This window comes from Pteronotus mesoamericanus, unplaced genomic scaffold (assembly GCF_021234165.1).
Source record: "Pteronotus mesoamericanus isolate MK-2021 breed Mesoamerican mustached bat unplaced genomic scaffold, CSHL_Meso_final contig_20, whole genome shotgun sequence".
Taxonomy (NCBI): domain Eukaryota; kingdom Metazoa; phylum Chordata; class Mammalia; order Chiroptera; family Mormoopidae; genus Pteronotus; species Pteronotus mesoamericanus.
This window is the reverse complement of record NW_026555085.1, coordinates 5,256,643-5,279,670: the sequence shown is the minus strand read 5'-3', so window position 1 is coordinate 5,279,670 and position 23,028 is coordinate 5,256,643. Positions and strand designations below refer to the sequence as shown.

General features: G+C 46.0%; 1 pseudogene; it reads right to left on the bottom strand.

The window, feature by feature from the left end:
- Positions 1-1,414: 1,414 nt before the first annotated feature.
- LOC129067935 (peptidyl-prolyl cis-trans isomerase G-like) lies at positions 1,415-3,863 on the bottom strand (annotated as a pseudogene).
- Positions 3,864-23,028: the final 19,165 nt, after the last annotated feature.

Sequence of the window (23,028 nt, the reverse complement as noted above, 5' to 3'; positions counted from 1 at the left end):
AGAGCTATCCCTGGCAGGCACTCCTCTGGGTGCCTTAAACCTGCTGAGAGTTTTAGAGAATGACCACATGAGAGTTTCTTCTGTTAGTTCCTATAGCCAGGTGAAGCTACTGAGCAGGAAGAGCACTCAGCAGCTGGCATAGTTGGATTCTTCGGAGGGCGAGGTTACAAAGACACATACTTCCCCTCTCAGCCCCCAGACCCCCTGAGACTGAGACAGAGATTTCATTATTCGAGTTCTACTCCTCATCTGCACCTCTGTCCCCAAAGCACGCTGCAGTTCAAGGTCCTAAGCCTGTTTCCCCTCCTTCAGTTTAGGCACCCCCCTTGTCAGTTCTGACTCATGTGACATCTCTCCTCCTGGTTTCCCCCCGTTCCTGGCTCCCTTTTTATGCCCCCCGGACTTGATTTCTGGGTCTGACTCTTGTGGTTTCCCTTCCCTTTTTTGGGCCTGTTCACCTGTCAGTTCCTTCACCCTCTGGTAACTGTCTTTTAAAAAGTGTTCTCTATTCCAGCAGCCACTGAGATTACACCATCCCTCTAGGGAGGAGGCAGCATGAACATCTGGTCTCTGCTGGAGACTAGACCTGGTTTCAGAATTTTTCCCTCAAACATCTTCAGAGAACTTTCAGTGTGCTGGACCTTGTCCTAAGGTCTTCACATGTTTTAACTTGCATACCACTAGGAGGTAAATACTATAATCATCATCATCCCCACTTTTAAAATGGGGAGAATGGGTACAGGAAAGTTAAGTAACTTGTCCATGGCCACACAGCTGCTAAGGGCTAGAGCTGCATGTTTGCCTAGGCAGTCTGCCTCTGGAGCCCATGCTCTTTTTTTGTTTTTCTCATTTCAAATGTATTAAAACTTTAGCAGTACAGCCCTGGTCAGTGTGCATCAGTTGGTTGGACATCATTCTGCAAGGGGAAAGGTGGCTGGTTCGATTCCCAGTTAGGGCACATGCCTAAGTTTCGGGTTTGGTCCCTGGTTGGGGCACATGAGAGAGGCAACCAGTTGATGTTTCTCGCTCACATTGATGTTTCTCTCCCTCTTTCCCCCCCTCCCTTCCCTTCTCTGTAAAAATAAAATCTTTAAAAGAAAAAAAAAACTTTAGCAGTACAAGTTATCTAGAAATCAAATCTGTGACCAAAGTGTCGCAGGTTTGATTCCCAGTCAGGGCACATGCCTGGGTTGTGGGCCAGGTCCCCAGTAGGGGGCACTCAATAGGCAACCACACATTGATGTTTCTCTCCCTCTCTTTCTCCCTACTTTCCCCTCTCTAAAATTAAATTTAAAAAAAATTTTTTAAAGGGACAAAAACAATGAAAAGAGGAAAACAACACAAAGGAGATTCATCAGCAAGTCTCTAAAACTTGAAATTCAAGAAAGAATGGAAATACGTTTTTACAACTCACTCATCCACTTTTGTCTTCATCTGTTCCAGGGTTTGATTCATCATCAAATTTTTATTTTTATCATGCACATGGTCATTTTCTTGACCCTTTGATTTTTGGTTTTCTTTTTCCACAGTAGATCTGGTCTTTTCATCCTCCTTATTTTTTCTTCTTCTTTTTTTTAAATTTATTTTTTTTAATCCTCACCCAAGGACATGCTTATTGATTTTTAAAGGGAGGGAGAGAAACATTGATGTGAGAGAGAAACATTGATCGGTTGCCTCTCATACACCCCCCAATCAAGGATTGAACCCACGACCTAGACATGTTCCCTGACCCAGAACTGAACTGGCAACCTTTCAGTTTATGGGATGATGGTCCAACCAACTGAGCCACACTGGCCAGGGCTCGTCCTCCGTATTTGCAGTGTGGAAAGCTTTAATTCATTGTCCCAACTACTTTCTTTTATTTTGGGGAATGGATTTTGATCTCTATCAGCCTTTTTATCCCTGTTATTATTTGAACTATTATGATCATGGTTTTTAGAGTACATTCTCTTCTCACGCTCAGAATTTCTTTTCTGTGTGAACTCTTATCTTGGTTTCTAACTTATTCTTTGTTTCTGCTTTGCCTTTCTTCTCTCTTTGAGCTCCGTGAATCTCTTCTTCTCCTTCTATCTTTGCTTCTCTATCTTCCAGGTGTTGCTCTTCTCTCTGGGCTCAGTGACCTTCCTCTTCTCTTGTCTCCTGTCCTCGGTATCTGTGGTCGTCCTTGCCTTGGCTGCGATTACAGTCACGGCCTCAGGATTACATTCTTCTGCTTCTGTCCCTGCTTCTGCTTCGTGCCCTTGCTCTGCTACTGTAACTGCATTCTGCCTTTAGTGTGTCCTCTTCTCTACTCCTAGACTGTGCACATCTGTCCTTTTCCTTACTTTTATTATGATCATGCTCATTACTTTTTGATTCTGTTTAGACTTCTCTTTACTTCTCCTTTCCTGATCTTTTCCTTTAGAATCAGACTTTTCTTTTTCTATAGCAGTCTCATGATCCTTTTTGTGACTTCATCCTCTTTTCTTTATGTCTTCCTTCATGCTTTGGATCTCTTTCCTTACTCTTTGATTTCTCTTTTTTATTCCTACTTTTAGATTTGGCCCTTTTCTTCACCTTGTTTTTCTAATACTTATCTTTTTGTGAATTTCTTCTGATGTCTCTCTGGTTGCTGTTAGATATTTATGATCTTTACCTTTCTTTTCCTTTGCACTTTTTCTATTTGGACTCTCAGACACGTGGCTGTGATCAGTTTTTTTTTTTTTTTCTTTCTCTTTATTCTAACTGGGCTTCTTTGATTTTCTTTTATTTTATTTAACTCACTCTTATCCCCTTTGGTCTATCTTTTACCACTTGATATTCTTATTTTTTGAGCTTTTTGCATCTCTTGCCTCCAATGTGGAGGAATCTCATTGCATATGGAATGATCCCTTGAACTGGATCTAAATGGAGTGCTATAATGCCTTGGTCCTCTTCCTTTAATTTTCCTGCCAGACATGGTAGCTAACAGTTGCCTCTGGTAAGAGGCAGGCTGGGAGTGGGGTGGGTTACACACTCTCTATCTCTTTTTCTGTTTTCCCTTTCTTTTTCATTAGCTTTAGGAGGACTTTCTTTCATTAGAAACCTATTTTCAGGTCTAGGAGGGATCTCTGTTGGATGGAGAGTAGACTGGGTTGTGCATTAAGATTTTAAGCCTCACTTTCACTAGATGCGCTTTTCTTGCTCTTCTTTCGTTTCTTTTCTTTCTTGTGTTTTTGGAAATTTTTCCTGTTTTTTTCTCTTTCTTCTTCTTTTTAAAATTTTAGAAACACTGTCAGAATCAGAACACTCAGAAGCAGACTGAGAACTACTTGAGCTTTCTGAGTCACTGGATGGTGATGAGGAGGAGGAGGAGGATTTATGCCTTTTCTTTTCTTCTTAGTTTTAGATTTGGGGATTGCTCTCCACAACTGAGTAGCTGCACCTCAGCAAATGGTTCACTAGCTGCATCTGTTTTCTATGTCCCGCAAAGCTTCTTGACCAGAAATCACTTACCCAAAACAATGTGGTGCCTGTCTAAATGAGGAGTTGGTTTCATTGTTACGAAGAACTGTGAACCATTAGTGTCCTTTCCTCTGTTGGCCACTGACATGAGGAATTCTTTGTCGTGTTTAACAGCAAAACTCTCATCCTCAAAAATCCTCCATAAATAGATTCCCCTGCTTGTCCATTTCCTTCACTGAAGTCACCACCCTGGACCATAAAATCTTTGACAACTCTCTGAAAGAGACAACTCTTACAATGTAATGGCTCTGAGTTGGTTTCCTCTCTGTCCCCTTTTCACTTGTACAAAGACAATGGGAGTTCACACATGTTTGGGGGCACACATCAGAAAATTATTAAGAAACAACTCTTCTAGCCAGTTGATTATTAATGGCGATAAACACACACACACACACACACACACACAAAATATAAAAAAACCTTTGTGGACACTGAATCTTTATTCCATGGCTCCAATATTTCAATTTTAAACAGAGAAAAATCAAGGACAAACTGATCCAGTCCTTTTGGCCCTGCACCAGTACAGTCTCCCCTTCCCGAGGGCCTGTCCTTTAAAGCGCTTCAAATCTACTGCCTCAGCCAGAAAAGGCCCTAAAGCCCACACCCACTTCCCTCTCCCACAACTCGGTTCTAGTGTCTAGAGCCCATGCTCTTAACTTAGATGATATTGAATTTCTTAACTTTGTTCCTTCTTAATGATGCAACCTTGGGCAAGTTATTTCCCTTGTCATGTTGTAAATGCTGAACCATCCGAGAGGTCATTGCAGACATCATGACACTTAACCCTAATGGTTCGGCACGTCTCTACCGAGAACAGGAACATTCCCCTATACAACCTCCGCACGCTCATCAGCTCAGGAAATTTGACATTGATACAATATTATCACCTAATACAATGTTTATTTTCAAATATCCCTATCTCAAAAATGTTCTTTATAGCTGTTTTTTTCAATATAGAGTCCAATCAAGGACCACATATTATATTTAGTCATAATGCTTTAAAAACTTTTTTATGGAGATATAATTTATGTGTCATAAAATTCACTCTTTGAAAGTGTACAAGTCGGTAGCGCTTTAGTATAGTCACCATGTTGTGCAACTGTCACTACTGTCTAATTCCAGAAAATTCTCATCAACCCAAAGAGAAACCCTGTACCCATCTGCAGTCGCTCCCCAATCCCCTGTCCCTCCAGTCCATGGCAACCATTGATATTTTTTCTGTCTCCATTCACTTGTCTATTCTGGACATTTCATATCAACGGAATCACACAGTATGTGGCATTTTGTATCTGGCTTCTTTCCCTTAGCGTAATGTCTTCATGATTCATCCATACTATAGCATGTATTAAAACTTCATTCCTTTTTATGGTTAAATAATATTCCAATATATGGATATGCCACATTTTGTTTATTCATTCACCAGTTAATGGACATTTGGGTTTTTTCCTGCGTTTTTTGCTATTATGAATAATGCTGCTATAACATTGGCATTTTGGGGTCCAGGCTGTTACTTCGCAGAATGCCTGTCCATTTGGATTGTCTGATTGTTTCCCTTGTGACGAATTTTAGGTTCACCAAATCAACTTTCATAGACTAACAAATGGCTTTCTCTTTATGACAAGCCCAGCTGTGGCCACCATGTCTGCCCAGCTCTGTCGCTGGCAGGTGGAGCAGCCTAGTGGAGTTGGAGCTCTTTGCCTCCCCGACAAAGTGGCGCTGTGCTCTTGCCCGCTACCCGCAGCCCTGCCACTGCCCTCCCTGCCCTGTGGGCCCAGAACCTCAGCGCTATTTCAGGCCCCTTCGTGGTAGACCTGGCCTGGGAAAATCTGAGGCCCTGGCTGCTGGACGCAAACGCTTTCCTCAGAGGCATGAAGGTCATTCCCTGGGCTTGGCTCCTTCAGTCTGGCGGCCTAGGCCCTTGCTTCTGGTTCCAACAACCTCCAGCAGTCACCCCCGTGGCAGCCAGAGTGAAGGAGCAGAATATGCATCACTGGGATGGGCTTCCTGTTGACAAATGCCGGCTTGTGGCATTGGGTGTGGGTAAGGCTCAAAAGAGCATCTATTTAAACTGGGCCCTTCCTGCTCAATGGATTGGGAGCACGAGTGTCTTTGAGTCATTGCTGTTTCCTTCACATGGGCAAGAGCAACCTTTTTCCCTTGCTGGTTTCCTCGGTGCAGCCCCCAGGAGTCCCACAGCTATGAAAATCTGCAGTCTTTCCTCCTGGACCTCTTCCCTGGATCAACAGCTCAGCTTCCCTGGTGAAGTCTGCAGGGTGATTAAGGCTGCTGCGCCATAGCTGTTTATTTATTTGTTAGAGCAGGGTGGGACAAGGCTTTGGGGACACTTTCTGATGTGCTGTGTGGCTTTGAACAAGTCACTTGACCGCTCTGTGCTCCTGTTTTTCTAGATGGAATTTAGAGAATGGATGACAGCATTCTTTGCGGCATTTATCCACTGGCTGAGGTTTGTTTATGGGTGATGCAATGGAACAAGTGACTCGGATGGTGTAAACCTCCTTCCGTGGGGATGCAGACATTTAACGATAGGTCAGATCCCCATTTGACCATCTGGCAGATGAAGAGGTGATGGGGGAAAGAGCATAAGCTTCAGAGCCAGACATTCCCAAGGTTGAAACAGGTCTCTGTCTCACTAGTTGTGTAAATTAATTTCAGGCAGGTTAATCTCTCTGACTCTTTGTGTAATGGGGACAATAGCAGCTTTTTTCAGGAGCTGAGAGAGAGATAAAAGGATGTAACATCTGTAAAGCACTAAGGACAGTTTCTAGAATGTTGTAGATGCTCAAGAAAACATTGATAGGGACAAAGTGCAGCCAAATAGGGTAGCAATGGGATAGTTCCTTAAAATATGTATATCCAGACCCGCACTCCTCTCTGTTGTCCTGTTTCTCATGCTAGGGTTTAAGACAGGTAATTTAGTGGTGTTGGGTGAATACCTGGAAAATGTTACTGTGGTATCTTCCCTGGAAATGAAGGCCCCTTGGCTCTCACTCTCCTTTTTGCTCAGCTTACTTTTCACCTCCTTGGAAAACAGAACCAATCAGAGTGAGTTCAAAAGGCCCAAGTTATCTCAAGGAAAACCTTCTGGAGGTTGAAATGCTGCAGGGTGAGGCTGTGAACCCCACCTGTGGGGTCCGTCTCCCTGGGAGGCTTGTGGGTCCGGCCTCCCTGGTGGCTTGGCTCTGGGTGGGCCACCCAGGGGATGAGATTTTAGGACTGCCCAGCCCCAAATCCTCCCTGTCTTGTGGGCTCGTTCTGGATAGTCCTCGAAGCCCATTGACTTAAAACTTTGATCCCTGCTGGAGAGATACCCCTGGGAAAAGATATCATTTAATCCTCTTCAATCATGTAACCCTTGGTGTATGTGACTATAGCAGAAAATGCTGGTTGTCTCCTGTATCATTTCTCTCCATCTCCATTTTGTAATAGAACCCTCAAGCTCTGGCTGCCCAGTTAGAGCAGAGTGTCTCATTTGAGGCTCTATTAAACATTTTGGGTTGTATAATTCTTTCTTGCAGGGGGCAGGGGGGAGGGCTGTTTTGTGCATTGTAAGATATTGAGCAGCATCCCTGGCCTCCACCCATTACCACCCTCCAGTTGTAACCAAAACTGTTTCCAGATATTGCCAGTGTTTCCTGGGAGTGGTGGCAAAATCTCCCCTGGTTGAAGACTACTGAGTTAGAGACTACATTTTCCAGCTTCCCTTGCAGCTAGATGTGGCCACGTGACAAAGTTCTGGCTGGTGGCACATGACTTGGAATATGCAGAAGTGTGATGTGGGCAACTGCCAGTTTTAAAGGGAAGAGTGAGCTCTCTACTTCTTTTCTTTCTTTCCCACTGGCTGGAATGTGAACACAGCTCCAGGAGCTGGGAGATAAAGGCTGTAGGTCAAGGTGGCAGAGCAGCTTCAGAAAGGAGCCTGGCTGCCCAGCACTGCTGCATATGATTAAACTGCTGTATCAAAGAGAAATAACTTTCCATCTTGGAGCCATTTTGGCCTTTGTCACATGGACTTTCAATGAGAAAAAGGAGATAGCTGGAATGACACATGGTTGAGCCTTTGTGATTTTGAGCAGCCAAACTGTCAATATATCCTAGTTAACATAGTGAATTTATCACCTCATTTCCTGACTGCAGTGTCTGAAACAAGAAGGGAGGAAAACATGAAAGCATGAATAAAGCAATGAATGACTAAAGCTGCCTGTAAGGAGCTCCTTCTAAGTTCTAGGCACTGTGCTAGGGGGTTTTGTTGCACACTTCTTTCATTTATATAATTTTCTGAGAGAGATGATTATCCCTCTGTTCCCAGGAGAGGAGGTGAAGGCTCAGAGAGGTTGAGTGACTTGTCCACATTCCACAGGCAACAAGGGACAGAGCCAGGACTCAGCTCTGGTCTTGAAAGACCCCTCTGCACCATGCTGCTCTTTCGGTGGGAAGACCACGCAGATATGAGACTCCCAGGATGCCACTGCCTTTGGGCTGACTGTCCCAGGAAGCCCTGCTCCCACGTCCACCCCAACACTGTCACTTCTCCCCTGACACCCCACGTTCACCCTTACCCATCTAGTGGTCCCTGGCTTGCCTGCTCCTTCCTGCCTCTACACCTTTGCTCAGGCAGCCTTGCTGGGCTGGGATGCCATAATACCCTTCCAAATCTCTGCCCCTAAATCTTCTGTCTTAGAGCCCTGTGGCAGAAGTCCACATAGACACATAGTTCCTCCAGGAACTATGCCCTTGTTGTCTATACCCTTGTCAGTCAGACTGGGTCCCTCTCCTCTGTGCTCCCTCCACACCTTTCCATCCCTGTGACAGCACCTCCCACACTGAGATACAGTGTTTACTTGACAGACTGCCTCGAGGGCAAGACTCTGTCTTTTTTGTCTCTGTCTCCTCACTGATCAATGCCATGCCTGAAACACAGTACTTACTCTTGGAGGTGGCAGGGGGAAGGGAAGCTAGGATGCTGCAAAGTGAGAGAATAATCTCACAACTTATTCATCCCCTTGTGTGGCCATAGTGAAAATTAGTTGGTAGTTGCTGTGAGGAGTTTCACAGAGAGGAAATTTCCTGAGTTTGGTTCTCAAAGAGCTGAGACTCTAAGGGGGAGTTAAGAAGAGGTCAAATTTAGGACATACAAAAAGATCAACTTCAGACACTGTGTTTGGGGATCATCTGTAGGACAGGTTCCCTGAGGCCCCCAGTGGGGTCTGGGCTCTGTCCACCCACCAAGCCCTGAGAATGCCATCTCATTCTAAGCACAGTCCGAGCAGGTCACAGCAACAAAGGCTGATGTAGTGCCTGACCGGCACCCTGAGGTTGCAGGGCTGGAAAGAAAGACCAGGCAGGGCCCTGTCTCTTGGCCCAACTCACCCAGAGGGATGGGAATTACCCTTCTGTCTTGTTCTGGGAGACCTGCTAGCCTTCAGGCCGGGGAGTCCTTCTCCAGCCCTCCATTCCTGAGACGCCTCTGCAGAGAACAAGAAGGGGGCATGTGCAGGTCTAGATGGTTCCTTCCTCAGGTGCCCAGAGGGGCATCTGGAAAGCCAGAGGACATGCTGGACATATCAGGACACACATCAGGACCTCCCGCACTGGAGGTCACCCATGAGACCACCATTTCCATGGGGGCCCCCCGATCAGTGAGTTTGGGAGTCTGGGCAAGAAGCCCAGCCAGGAACCCACACTTTGCCAGAACAGTCTTTCTTTCTCCCAAGGAATCAGCCTGAGGACAGATGAGGATGACAGATATCCTGGTGAAGGCGATGATTGAGGCAGGCAGCCCCCCTGAGTTCTAAGTACTTAGTTAATCTTCACAACCACCTCACAAGGCTGATTATGGTATTACCCTACTCATTATCCAAGGGCTCCAAAAGCCATCTTCCCAGGCAAAACACTCCCACAGGACTTCTGGCCAGGATGGAAGTGTAGGTAGATACATTTTGCCTCCTCACACAACCAAAAGAAGGACAACAACAAATTTAAAAACAAAAAATAGCCCTGGCTGATGTGGTTCAGCGGACTGAGTGCCAGCCTGCGAACCAAAGGGTCACTGGTTCAGTTCCCAGTCAGGGCACATGCCTGGGTTGCATGCCAGGTCCCCACTAGGGGGCGTTGAGTGGCAACCACACATTGATATGTCTCTCCCTCTCTTTCTACCTCCCTTCCCCTCTGTCTAAAAATAAATAAATCTAAAAACAAACAAACAAAAATAACCAGAACCTCTAGAAAGTTGAACTCTATGGAAATCTGACAACCAAGGAGTTTAAAGAAGAAATATTCATCCAGACTGGTAGGAAGGATGGAGACGGGCAGCTGGGTGGAGATGACAAGTGACAAGGCATCAGCTGGAGGACCAGGTGGGGGAGGTGGCAGCTGGTGGACCAGGCAGTCCCACATTTGTGTGTGGACAAAGTGGGAGGAAGAGCTGGGGAGCAAGATAGATCCCACAATTTGGGGTTCCAGTGTAGGGAAAAGAAAGCCTCAAAACCTCTGGGTGTAAAAACCTGTGGGGGATGTGGCAGAGGGAGAAACTGCCAGCCTCACGGGAGTGTTCATTGGAGAGACTTACAGGGTCCTGGAACCTACACAAACCCACCCATCAGGGAATCAGCACCAGAAGGCCCCAATTTGCTTGTGGGTAGCGGGGGAAGTGACTGAAAGCTGGCCGAGAGCCAAGCAAGCAGCATTGTTACCTCTTGGACCCCTCACCCACATACAGTGCTACAAAGCAGCCAAGTGGGTTGCCCCGCTCTGGCGAACACCTAAGGCTCCACCCCTTCCAATGTAACAGGTGTGCTGAGACAAAGAAATATGGCCCAAATGACAGAACAGATCAAAGCTCCAAAAATAGAACTAAATAAGGAAAAGATAGCCAACCTATCAGATGTACAGTTCAAAACACTTGGTAATCAGGATGCTCACAGAAGTGGTTGAATATGGTTGCAAAATGGAGGAAAAAGTGGGGACTATGCAAAGTGAAATAAAGAAAACTATACAGGGAACCAGCAGTTAAGGGAAGAAATTAGGACTCAAATCAACAATTTGGAGCAGAAAGAAGAGATAAACATTTAACCAGAACAGAATGAAGAAACAAGAATTCAAAAAAATGAGGAGAGGCTTAGGAACCTCTGGGACAACTTTAAACATTCCAACAGCCGAATCATGGGGGTCCCAGAAGGAGAAGAGGAGGAGCAAGAAATTGAAAACTTATTTGAAAAAGTTATGAAGGAAAACTTCCCCAATCGGGCCAAGGAAATAGACTTCCAGGAAATCCAGGAAGCTCAGAGGGTCCCAAAGAAGGTGGACCCAAGGAGGCACATACCAAGACGCATCATAATTACATTACCCAAGATTAAAAATGAGGAGAGAATCTTAAAAGCAGCAAGAGCAAAGGAGACAGTTACCTCCTTTGCAAAGGAGTTCCCAGAAGACTATCAGCTGATTTCTCAAAAGCAACCTTGCAGGCAAGAAGGGGCTGCAGAGAAGTATTCAAAGTCATGAAAGGCAAGGACCTCCATCCAAGATTACTCTCTCCAGCAAAGCTATCATTTAGAATGGAAGGGCAGATAAAGTGCTTCCCAGATAAGGTCAAGTTAAAGGAGTTCATCATCACCGAGCCCTTATTATATGAAAAGTTAAAGGGACTTATCCAAGAAAAAGAAGATCAAAAACTATGAAGAGTAAAATGACAACAAACTCACAACTATCAACAATTGAGCCTAAAAAAAGAAACAAAAACAAAGTAAGCAAAAAAACTAGAACAGGAACAGAGTCACAGAAATGGAGATCACACGGAGGGTTATTAGCAGGGAGGAGAAGAGGGGAGAATGGGGAGAAAGGTATAGGGAATAAGAAGCATAAATGGTAGGTGCAAAATAGACAGGGGAAGGTTAAGAAAAGTATAGGAAATGGAGAAGCCAAAGAACTTATATGTATGACCCATGGACGTGAACTAAGCGGGAGGGGATGCTTGTGAGGGGGGTGCAGGGCAGAGGGGAATAAAAGGGAGGAAAAAAATGGGACAACTGTAATAGCATAATCAATAAAATATATAGTAAAAAAAAGCTCCCACTTAAGCGCCGTCCTGTGCCACAAGGCCTTGAGCAGGCCATTTCACTTTCCACGTGGACTCTCTGTCAGGAGGAAAGCAGCCCTCTCGACTGTCTCCTAGGGTTGTGAGGCCAACAGTGCCACCTGCTTGGAGAGGCTGTGCGTATGAACTGTCCGCGCTGCTGTTCCTCCCGTCCTCAGCCAGCCACCTGTGTGCAGGCACCAGGGGCCTCCTAGGAGGGGCTTGATTCTTCTATATTTGCATTGACCTCTCTGCTTCTCTTCTTCCTCACTGACCACCCACCATTTTGTAAAGCCCGAGGAGGACCTGGCCAGTGAGGGCAAGGTCCTAGTTCTGGTTCTGCCTCTCACCAGGTGTGAGATCTCAGGCAAGTCACTTCTCCTCTCTGGGCCTCAGTTCCCTCACCTGTAAAACAAGAGAGTCAGGTGGAGTTATCCTTTGCACACTAACGTCCTAATGTCCTGTGATCAAAGGCCAGTGCAAGACCTGGAGGACCCAGACAAGAATGCTCACTCCCAGCTCAGCTTCCCATGTTAATTGGCTTTGCCAAAAGGAGTCCCCGCAGAAACTGCTTTAACAATACGTGTTCCAGCTCACTGAGATTACACTTCACTCTTCGGAACTTCAAAAGGGGCACGAGGGCTCCTCTGCACCCAGTTGCCTGTGAAACGTCAACACGGCCGGTCAGGCTTGAAGGGTCGCCTCACTAGGCAGCCGGGCGGGCTTTTATGGACCCTGGATGGAGAAAGAAAACGGAGACAGCTGGAGCCTCACATGGTTGAGCCTTTGTGATTTTCACATGGTTGTCATCTTCCCCCGGGCTCCAGACCTCGGATCCAAAGACAGCCCTGATGGGCCAGAAAGATAGGCAGCCTCTGATAGGAAGACACAGAACCTGCGGAGCTGCGAACCTCATGCTCGGAGGGGGAGAACAGAGCACGTTTGTGAGAGTGATTGCACGTGCGTGAACCGTGTAGCAGCTTTGTACGTGAAAAGGGGACTTGGGTTTCAGTTGATGATAAAAGTTACTCCTGTGATGTGGCTTCCAGAGAAACTAAAGCTTTAGTGCTGCATTCAGAGAAACATAGTATGGAGTTGAAGAAAAGTAAAAATATTAATTATTACCATTTGTTCGTGTTTACTGTGTTAGACCCTGGACCTAGCCAGTTACATGGATTATCTCATCTGATCCGAACAATATATGAAGGAAATACTATCATGATCTTCCTATATTTCTTTTTTATAAACTATTTTTATTTATTTTTAGAGAGAGGGGAAGGGAGGGAGGGAGAAACATTGATTGGTTGCCTCTTGAATGAACACTGACCAGGGACCAAACTCGCAACCCAGGCGTGTGCCCTGACTGGGAATCAAACTGGCGACCTTTCGCTTCGTGGGATGATGCCCGACCAACTGAGCCACACCAGTCAGGGCAATCTCCCTATATTTCTGATGAGCAAACTGAAGTTCAGAGAGGTTAAGTCACTTGCCCAAGGCCACACAGCAGATAAAAGGCAGAAATGGGTTTCAACCTTGGGTCTTTCTACCTATTCTGCACCAAACCAACATCCTGTGAGGAACAATGGAAAGAGCAGTGGTTGTGAGTCTTCAACTATTTGAAGGATGTGTGGGAGGAGGGGGATCCGATTCACCCTGCACTGGTTTGTTGGGAGGAACTAAGACCAAAGAGTGAAAGGGAACCATCTTCCACTCAATGCAAGGAAGACATTTCTAATAGCCAGTCGCCTGGAGACCACACCCAACCTCAGGAGCAGTGATTTGTTGGACCTTGGGGGTGTGTATGTGTAGCCATCCAGCAGGGAGGCAGGCAGGTGGATTCAGTAGGTATGCGAATGAAGGCACCTGCTGCTAACCCTGGGATTTGGGCAAATTCAAGGGCAAAGGAACCAGGTCAAGCAGACACATCTCGATCTTCACCAGTCAAAAGGTCTCATCACATAAGGGTGTCTCAAGTGCGCTGGAGGTACCCCATCCAGGGCAGCTTCAGGCCAAGCTAAGAACCAACCAGACTTGAAAGAGCACTGGCCTCAGGGTCAGGAGACCTGGTCTTTTGGCTTTATTTCTTCACTGGTAAAATCAGCATGGATGAGATCAGTTCTGTGGTCCTAAAACATGAACAGATGTTACAGAGGAACTTGAGACAAACCCTGTGTCTCAGAGGTAAGTATTGGAGAAAAAGGCAGTGGAAGGAGGTGGAGGGTGGGCCCCAGGGCAGCTCTCCGAAGAGAGGAGGGCCCGATAGTGGGATCGACTGAGGTGGTTCTGACTTGGAGGTTAGAACTCGAGAGCTGGGCTGGAGGCCCAAGGGCAAAGCCAGTTCTTGCATTTTTATCATGGAGGAGGTGGCAGATAGGGGCTTTGCAGACAAAACAAACATAGCAAGGTGGGTTGTTGGAAGGTGTGTGTTTTGTCTGTCGAGCTTGCCGCTGCTGGTGCGCCCTTCCTGCACTGAGACACTTCAGACAGCCTCGGAGCCCTAGGTGAGAGGGGAGGGCGTCAGGCCTGCAGCTTCCAAAGGGTGTCCGGCTGTCCACGCTCTGCGGCGAATGCCTCAATGGCCTTCTCTTTTGTGAACGAGGAGGAACTCCTCCTGTGTCTGCTTTTTTCCCCCTCCAGTGTCTGCTTTTTGAACTGAGGAAAACCTAGGTTCAAATCCTAGTGCTGCCATTCACTAGCTGGGTGAATTTGAGCAATTCACTTAACCTAGGATATCCATATGATTTATCATCCAAGTGGGGGCACTTTTGAGAATGGAGGAGAAAGCTATTATTAATTAAGCTGGGAGAACATCATAAATTGAGACTATTTGGGGCCAGCTAGGATGTAGGTCATGCTGCTTAACCTCCCCAAGCCTGTTTCCACATCGTGAAATGGACATTGTGATATTAACATGCACAAGCTTCACACAGCTGTGCTGAAGATGCAATGAATGACACAGCACTAGACAAGGCTCCAGCCTCTGTACTTCTGAGCAGGGCTCTGACACGGGGCGAGCTGGGGGCCTGGGCGAGCTCTGCCAGGGCCTCCTGAGAATCCTGTGTTCTTTCCTGGAGGGCCTGTGCTAGACCTTGGGCCTCCCTTTGGGATCTGTTTGCCTTTTCATAAGCACAGACCCAGAGTTTTCTTTGGAGAGGCCTCTCTCCTCACAGCTCAGGGATTGTACCTTGAAGCATTCACTGTCGTGTGATTTGAATCAGGATACACCAGGAGGTTTGTTTTCCAAGGACTCAGTCAAATTGTGGGTGTGGAAACACAGACCAATTTCAATGTAGAGTCAACTCCTTTTTAAATAGGGACTTTCACATTAGAGTTTTCAAAACAACATAATGTTTAAACGAAATTCCATTTCCACCTTTCCATCACCAGCAGCAGTTGCTGAAGATACTTCTGTTTCAACCAGAGGCTTCCCCAACCTGTGTTTGAGCTGGGTCCCTTACCCTGCCAGAGCCTGGGCTGCGACGTCACACACTGGAGCATGAAATCGTTCTTCTGTGAGGCTCGGTTTCCCCTCCTGTCTCCCCATGTGGACTTGAACGACTGCTTGGGCCAGAGTCTGATTTTTGCATCATTCTGATTCCTGGGTTTGTTGATTGCCTGAAAAAGCAGCGATGCACTCCACATGTTCCAAGACACTTCCCCCTTAAGCCACGACACCGTCCCAGGAGATCCCATACTTCGGCATGTGAAGCTCATAGCTCAGACTGCCTTTGAGGTACCAGGATTTGGCCCGAAATACTTTTGACAAAGTGTCATGGGTCCCCTATGTGGTCACCGTGAGCAGGCCCAGACTCACATTCCCAAAACCTGAGAGTAGGCTGGGTACACCCACACCTGGCACCCTCCCCTAATTCTGGGTCCCCTTGGGAGTCTCCTTTGGTCCCTTCCCTCCGGCTCCTCCATTCCCGGGACCTGTCCCGTGTCACAACCCCATGTTGTACCCTCTTCGCTGGCTGGGCAAAGCAGGTCACGTCTGGGAACTCTGTAAACAGCCAGTTTGTGGTGTACTTAGGACGTGCCCAGCACTCTGTTAAGTGGAACACACTGCCTTTCAGTTCATGAGTAATTCCACTTCTTGAGCCTTGTGGAAACCAGCAAGTAACCCTCTGTGCCTCAGTTTTGTCGCTTGTAGAATGGGGATGATAACATGAGCTCCTCCCTCGCTTGGTCGGTGAGAAAGTTCAATGAGCTTATGAGTAGAATGTGCTTCATGCTGTCATTTAGCAAGTGCTCAATTGCTGTTAACTATTTTTATGATAAATGCTCAACACAACCCCATGAAGTGGGGGCTGTGAGTATCCCCATCGGCAAATGAAGAACTGAGCCTTGGAAAGGCTAAGGGTACCCAAGCCATGTGCTGGAATGATAGGCAATAAGCATGCTCTGGCATACCTGGGGCCCTGCGTTCTGTGACATGAGAGCCTGGGTTAAATCTGAATTTGGTTGCTTTTGCATATATTTATAGACACCGATGTGCCAGGCCCTGTGCCAGCAGCCAGGGAGCCAGCGGGGAGCTCCGCCCAGCTTTCAGCCGTTCCGTGCACACGGCCTCTGGACTAGGCACAGTTGTCTCCAGCCATACCCACTGGCCTCACCTGGCTCATTAAAACCAGACACGTTATGAGTTTATTTAGCATCTGTAGAGAACATCTTTCATCTTCAAAGGATTCCCAAAGCACCAACCAATTAATCCTTACAACGCCCCTCATCTCGTAGACAAATATTTATCCTCATTTCATACCCAGGAAAACTAAGGCACAGAGAAGAACACAGACGGGGCGGGCGGAGGGAAGCTGTGTGGCGGAGCTGAGCAGAGAAACCTGGAGCCCCAGGCCTCCAGGCCGCCCCGTCCATCTGGATGGAGGCTGAGGGGAAATTCTTCCCGGAATACCTTTCTTTTTTTTTTTTTTTAATGGTAGCAGAACCTTTTGTAAGTTCAGAAGAATTAGATTTCTTTAATAGTAACCTGCAGGAAATACATTAAAAACACATTCTATCAGTTACAAATCTTAATGTCACCAGCCAAGGATGAGGGAATTAATGCCGGGCCCAAAAATACATATAGTCAGCAACTCCGGGGCAAGGGCAGAGACGATTTATAGGGTGCGAGGTCTGGACGTCTGGAGCAGGCAGGCTGAGCTCCGTGGTGAAATGGAAACAGAGCTTTTTCATATTGGTGGCGTGGGGGGAGGCTGTTGAGGGAGGTTTTGATTCAATCATTGTTCCCCATTTCTTCTCAATGTAATTTTTTTTTAAGTGCAATAAAGGCCAGGTTCTGATCTGTCATGAGAAAACTGCTTTCATTAACATAAGCTCCCATCAAGGGCGCTTTGAAAGAATCATCCCCCGCAAAGTGCCCCCGCCTCACCAGTGCCAAGTCCGATGATCTCCCTTTCTACCTGGCTCAGACAAAGCGAGGATCCAAGCGGCGGCTCGGCTAGAGAATCCGGACAGTGGAGACAAAACAAAAGTATAATTAATGTGGTTTCACTTCTGTTAGCAGAAGGTATTTTTCTTTACCTCTATTGTGTAAAATAAAATACGGTAACAGAAAACCACATCAGAAAAAGCTGTCGCTTAGTACATTGTGATAAGGGAAACAGTGCAGGTCTTTTAATTTGTTTTCGTTTTTGGACTCAGCACTCCATTTCATCAAACTGGAATCTAACACAGCCTTGGAAAAATCTCAGATTTCAGGGTATAATGTGCTCATTTTAGTCAAGAAGGTGACCTAAAGGGCTATGTACAGCACTCAGCTGTTCATTTAGGGCTGCCACGTTCCCCGCCACGTTCCCCGCCACGTGCTTGCTGCTCACAGAGAGGGTATTAAAGAACTCCTGTGGGAGCCAAATCTCACAGGCAGAGAAGGACTGGGTCCCCAGCATGTTCCCACCTCTGGCCTCTCTTGTCAAAAACCACATGGCATCCCCCGGGGCTGGGACGGTTCCTGGGCAAGTGTTTGTGGCCTTTTCTCCTGGAGGGAAAGGAGAAAAGGCATGGCATCACATCCACTCCCTTTCTGGGTGAGGGACCTGAGGCCACAGGTCTGACCTGAGGTAGCGGTAGAGCCAGGAAGGAGAGCAGGGTCCTGAGACTCCGTGTCCGGTGCTCCTCTGCCCCACCACTGAGCCTCTTTTCCCGCGCTAGGCCCATGCGGGGTCAGTCACTGCTGGTCAGGAACTGGTACCCAGCACTTTCTAACAAGCCCAAGGGCCAGTAGGAGGGCCAGTCGTCCCAGTTTGCCTGGGTTGGGGTTGGGGTTCCTGGTGCACGAGATTTTCAGTGTTAATCCGGGACAGTCCCAGGCAGACCAGGACAAGCTGGTCCCCCTGTTGGTCTGTGTCCATGTAACTGATACCCCATCATGTTGACTTACTAGTAAGTGCTCAACACATGGTGGGGGGATCAAAAGTTTGAAGGAAGGATGGGGTATCCCATGCCGAATGAGTTGACTTGGAGTAAAATTAGCCAAATAAATGAGATTTGTAACAATTACTGAAGGAAAAGTAGGTGTTTGTCCTTAATTATAAAAGCTAACACTTTGAGTGTGCTTTATAATTTTAATGCATTTTCACATCCAAATCTTAATTATTTGGGCCTTTAAAGCAAGGAGCAAAGTCATTTTTACGAAGTGGAAGCCTGAGGCACGGAGCGGCCTGACTACATAGGCACTGCCCCCAGCTGTGAGTGATGGACCATCAAAAAGCCCCAGTTCTCTGAGCCTTGGCTGATGCTGTTCCCCACCCCTCCTCTGGTCAGGAACCCTGGCTAGAGGCCAGACCTGGAATTTTCTCTTTATTTAATTGTTGGGAAGCAGGAAGCCAGAACCTGGGGGTTTCTAAACTCATTTTCAAGGACCTTGGATTAACACCAAAATAATTCCCTTCCTGGAGACTTGCTATTAGGAAAGAACCCTATGGGGCCAAAGAATGGTCTTGGTTTGATGGAGCAAGGCTAGCTGTTTACCTTTACGCTCCTCGCTCCTCCATCTGAAAGCTGAGCTCCTTCTGAGGCATTAGTCAGGCACTGCCTCCTCAGGTGCCATTCACACAGCCCCCAGCCCTGGTCTGCACACTGAAATTGGAGCTGCTTTGCGTTTCAATGGCTTTCTTCTCTCTTGGGCTTTAACTGCTTTTTCTGGCCTCAGGGAATCCCTTGGAAGTTAATAAAACTTACTACATCAAAGGGCTCCACAACCATTACCCAATTAAAATCTCACAGCACTCCTGCAGCAGGTAAGCATTATTAACCCCATTTTACAGACAGGGAAACTGAGGTTAATTGGTTTGCCCCCTGGCTACTGAGGAAATGAGTATCCCAGCTGGCATCAGAACTGGGTGGTTTGCTCAGATCACCCAGGCGTGGTTGTTTCTGCTGAAATCCGTTTTTCAAAGCACCTTGATTCTTAAAGATTTCTCCTCCTTCAGGAAACTGATCCTCGCCAGCTCCTCAGAAAGCAGCAGCTCCTGCCTGCAGCCAGGAGAGGTGCCATAAAAATAGATGAAAGCTGAGAGTTCAGTGCAGTAATTTAAGAAACAATTTAGGCCTTTCAGAAATTAATGTTATTTAAAGATGCAGATTCATCCACCCCAGAGGCCTTCTGGGAGTGCTTTCTGTACCATCTGGCTCAATCAGCTCATTTTCTTTGCCCCAATCTCCCTGACTGTGTGTGTGTGTGTGTGTGTGTGTGTGTGTGTGTGTACTGCGAAGGTTCCTGGGGACCTTACAGACTGAATAAGAAGCAAAGATCTTTCTCTTTCACCAACCAACTCTCCTCTTTTCCAAACAGCATTAAATTCCTAATCCTGTTTATTCTTAGCGGGGGTATAAAATTCATGTTCCAACAGACAATGCAGAGATCTGTGGAGGCCTCCACCCTGGGCTCAAGTCCTCTCAAGTTGGGTCCAGCCAAGATGGTTGGTGTGTCTTACTCTGTTCTCTGAGAGAACCTACAAAACCTGTGGTGTTTGGGAATCAATTTGCCCAGGCCTGCTGAAAGAGGAAGAAAAGGGGGTGCGGGGAGGCTCGGTCTGGTGAAAGCTATCCAGGGAAGATTTCAAAGACTCAGATGAGTGTTTTCAAAAGGAGGGTTTCAGCACAGTCCCAGCTGTATAAGTCGCCACTTCTTGATGTTCAAGTCCAATTATAATCCACAAAGGCAGGATGCTGTGTTTACATAAATAATTACCAGATTTCGGATAGCCAGACGTGTTGCGGCACACAGAAGGCAAGCCCATAAATTACACTTGGGGAATTAAGGGTCAGATTGATTTTATCTCTGTAAATCCGGCTGAATTCCGGCAAGCTAAAGGCTCATCCGGCTGACTGAGCCTCGGGAGTCAGGAGCCCTGGAAACCAGTCATCCTGAGGATGGCGCTACCCCCACATCTCCCTTTCTGCTCCTCCCTGCTCCGGTTTGCTGGCTGGCTCTGAGAGCTAAGGGGTGGCAGAAGGGAGAACTGTCCCAACTTGCTCTTTGCCCAACCTGCAAAGGAGGAAGGCAGGAAAGGGCTATAGACATCTCACTGCTGTCCTCTCTTTCCTCCTGGACCACACAGGATCTTGTTCCTGAAACAACAGCGAGGATGTAGAGTAGTGATGGGAACCCGCAAAGCTGTGACAGTATCAGAACAGGGCTTCTGCTGGAAATTTCCCTCCTACACAGGCCAAGCTGATGTATTTACATTCATTCAACAGAAATACATTGAGCAGCTCCTGCACCCTCAGTGTCACCACACAAAGCAGTGACTGGGGGCTCAGACTCTGGAACCAGACCACTTGAGTTTGAATTCTGTTTTCTGGCCACCCTGGGCAAGTGACCTGACTCTCCTGACCTCATCTTCCTTATCTAGAAAATAGGATAGCCCTGGCAGGTGTGGCTCAGCGGACTGAGTACCAGGCTGTGAACCAAAAGGTCACTGGTTCAATTCCCAGTGGGGGCACATGCCTGGGTTGCAGGCCAGGTCCCGAGTCGGGGGCGTGTGAGAGGCAACCAATCTATGTATCTTGCTCATTGATGTTTCTCTCCCTCTCTTTCTAAAAATAAATAAATAAAATCTTAAAAAAATAAAAAAGGAAGTGGAATAGTGATAGCACTACTCTGTTAGACTGAGTTAGGATTAATTGAAGTCATCCATAACAAATTCTTAGAACAAGTCCTGGTACATAGTAAGTACTCAATAAATGTTGGTTATTGCTATTATTATGATTATTACTGTGCTAGGCACATGTAGGCCTCTGTTCTGAAGGTGGTTATGGGCTGGGTCAGATAAACAGAAAGCTCATGACAAAGCAGTATGGTTGATTTGATACCAAGTGAATGGAAAAGACAAATTCTAAAGAACAGGCAGAAGGTGAAATCTTTGGGGCAAAAAAAGACTTCATGGAGGAAGGAAGGCTTGAGCTGGGCTGAAGGACGTGCAAGGTTTGGTTGGACACAGAAGGACATACCAGAGGGGGAGAGAGCTTGGAGGCGAGGGGCTAGAGCCCCAAGAATCCACACAATTGCAGCTAAAGTCAAAGTGTTATGCAAGTCTGATGTTTCCAGGAGACTAAGCCAAACCTCTTTAATTAAGATTTCCAAATCAAAATGTTGGCCTCTCTTGCGAAGAAATATGATTTTTGTTAACCTCACTGACAAAACAGTGTTACAAACTGAGGGCAACACAGTACATTGTGAAAGGACCAGAAGAAGCTCGAATCTATTATAAATAGGATCAATTTTTAAACAAACATTTGTTTGGATATCACTACTTAAAAAGGTGAATTAATACAAAGAGCATTCAATGAATGGAACAGCCACGTGCCCAGCACTGTTAGAGTTTCAACAAGGGATAAGAAAAAATTTTAAATCAAAGGACTTTTGCATCCAGCCAAGATAAAGCAACTGGTACTAGATTTACTCTCCTACCTGAATCAATAAAAACAAACAAACAACAACCCCACAAGAAACAGACAAAACAATAGTTACCAAACCATTTCAGGCAATGAAGGAAAGACAGCTCCTGAGTGATGGGGAAACACTCAAGGTAAGCTCTGCAATAGCCCCAGCTTACTTCCTTATTAGGCAGTAAGGGAGATAAAACCCAAGCAGAGCAGAGCAAATTCTCTGAGTTGAGAAGACAGCAGAAAGTCTGGAGAGACCAAGGTGGTCAGAATTTGCAGGACTGAGTACTAGAGAGGAGACAACTGTACCAAGGTGTGGAGATTTATGGGGGGCTCTCCCTCAAGTATTCAGCATGACTGACTCATGGCATGATTAACTCACAAGTGTGAGGAAACTACTCACGGCTGGAGAAAGAACCAACAGAGAGGATTAGGGAACAATACCAGACGTTCACACAGAGCTGCGACAGTGTCTGTTTCCACCAGCCACACTGGGAAAATTGGTAAATCATGGGGCACCGGGTAGAATACTCAAAAGGGTGTTGCCTCAGTATAGGGGAATAGGTAGCCCTACACTAAACACTGTTCTGGTCCCACCTGACAACTCTTAAAAGTAAGACCAAGAGGATCAAACTGTTTCCAAGTACTCTGAGTCCCAGAAAAAAGCTCAGAAGATTTACAGAACTATCAAAATATCTAGCACCCAATGAGATAAAACTCACAGTGTCTGACATATAAACAGAGATTGTCAGGCATACAAAATATGGTCTGTGATGAGGGGAAAAGTGAAACCATCAAAAATGACCCAGAACTGACACGGATGTTATAAATAGCAGCCAAGGATGTTAAACCAACTATTTTAACTATATTCCATGTCTTTAAAACATGGATGATATAAAGAAGATGCAAACCAACTTACAGAGATGAAGACTACAATGGATAAAATGAAAATCACACTAACTAAGATTAATAGAAGATTAGACATTGCAGAAGAAAATTTTAGCAAACAGGAAGTCATAACATATAACCTATTCAAAATTAAACATACAGAAAAAGAGAAGTTTAAAAAGTGAAATGTGTTAGTGACCTATGGGACAACTTTAAGCAATCTAATATACATATAATTGCAATCCCCCCAAAAGAGGTGGGAGAACAGAAAAATTATTTGAATAGTGGTCATAGTTTTACTAAATTTGATGAAAACTATAAACTCAAAGATGCAAGAAACTCAGAGAGCTCCAAGCATAAGAAACTTGAAGAAAACTACACCAAACACACATTTGATCCAATTCCTCAATACCTGTGAAAAGAGAAAATCTTAGAAGCAGCCAGAGAAAAAGGACACATTATATACAGAGGATCAAATACAAGAATAGCTGCAGATTTCTCACTGGAAACAATGCAAATGAGAAGACAGTAGAGTAAAATATTTAAAGTACTGAAAGAAAAAAAAAAAAACCCTCACAACTAAATCCTATACCCAGTAAAAATATTTTCAAAGAGGAAAGTATAATGTAGATCTTTTCACATACAAAGGCTGAAAGAATTCATCA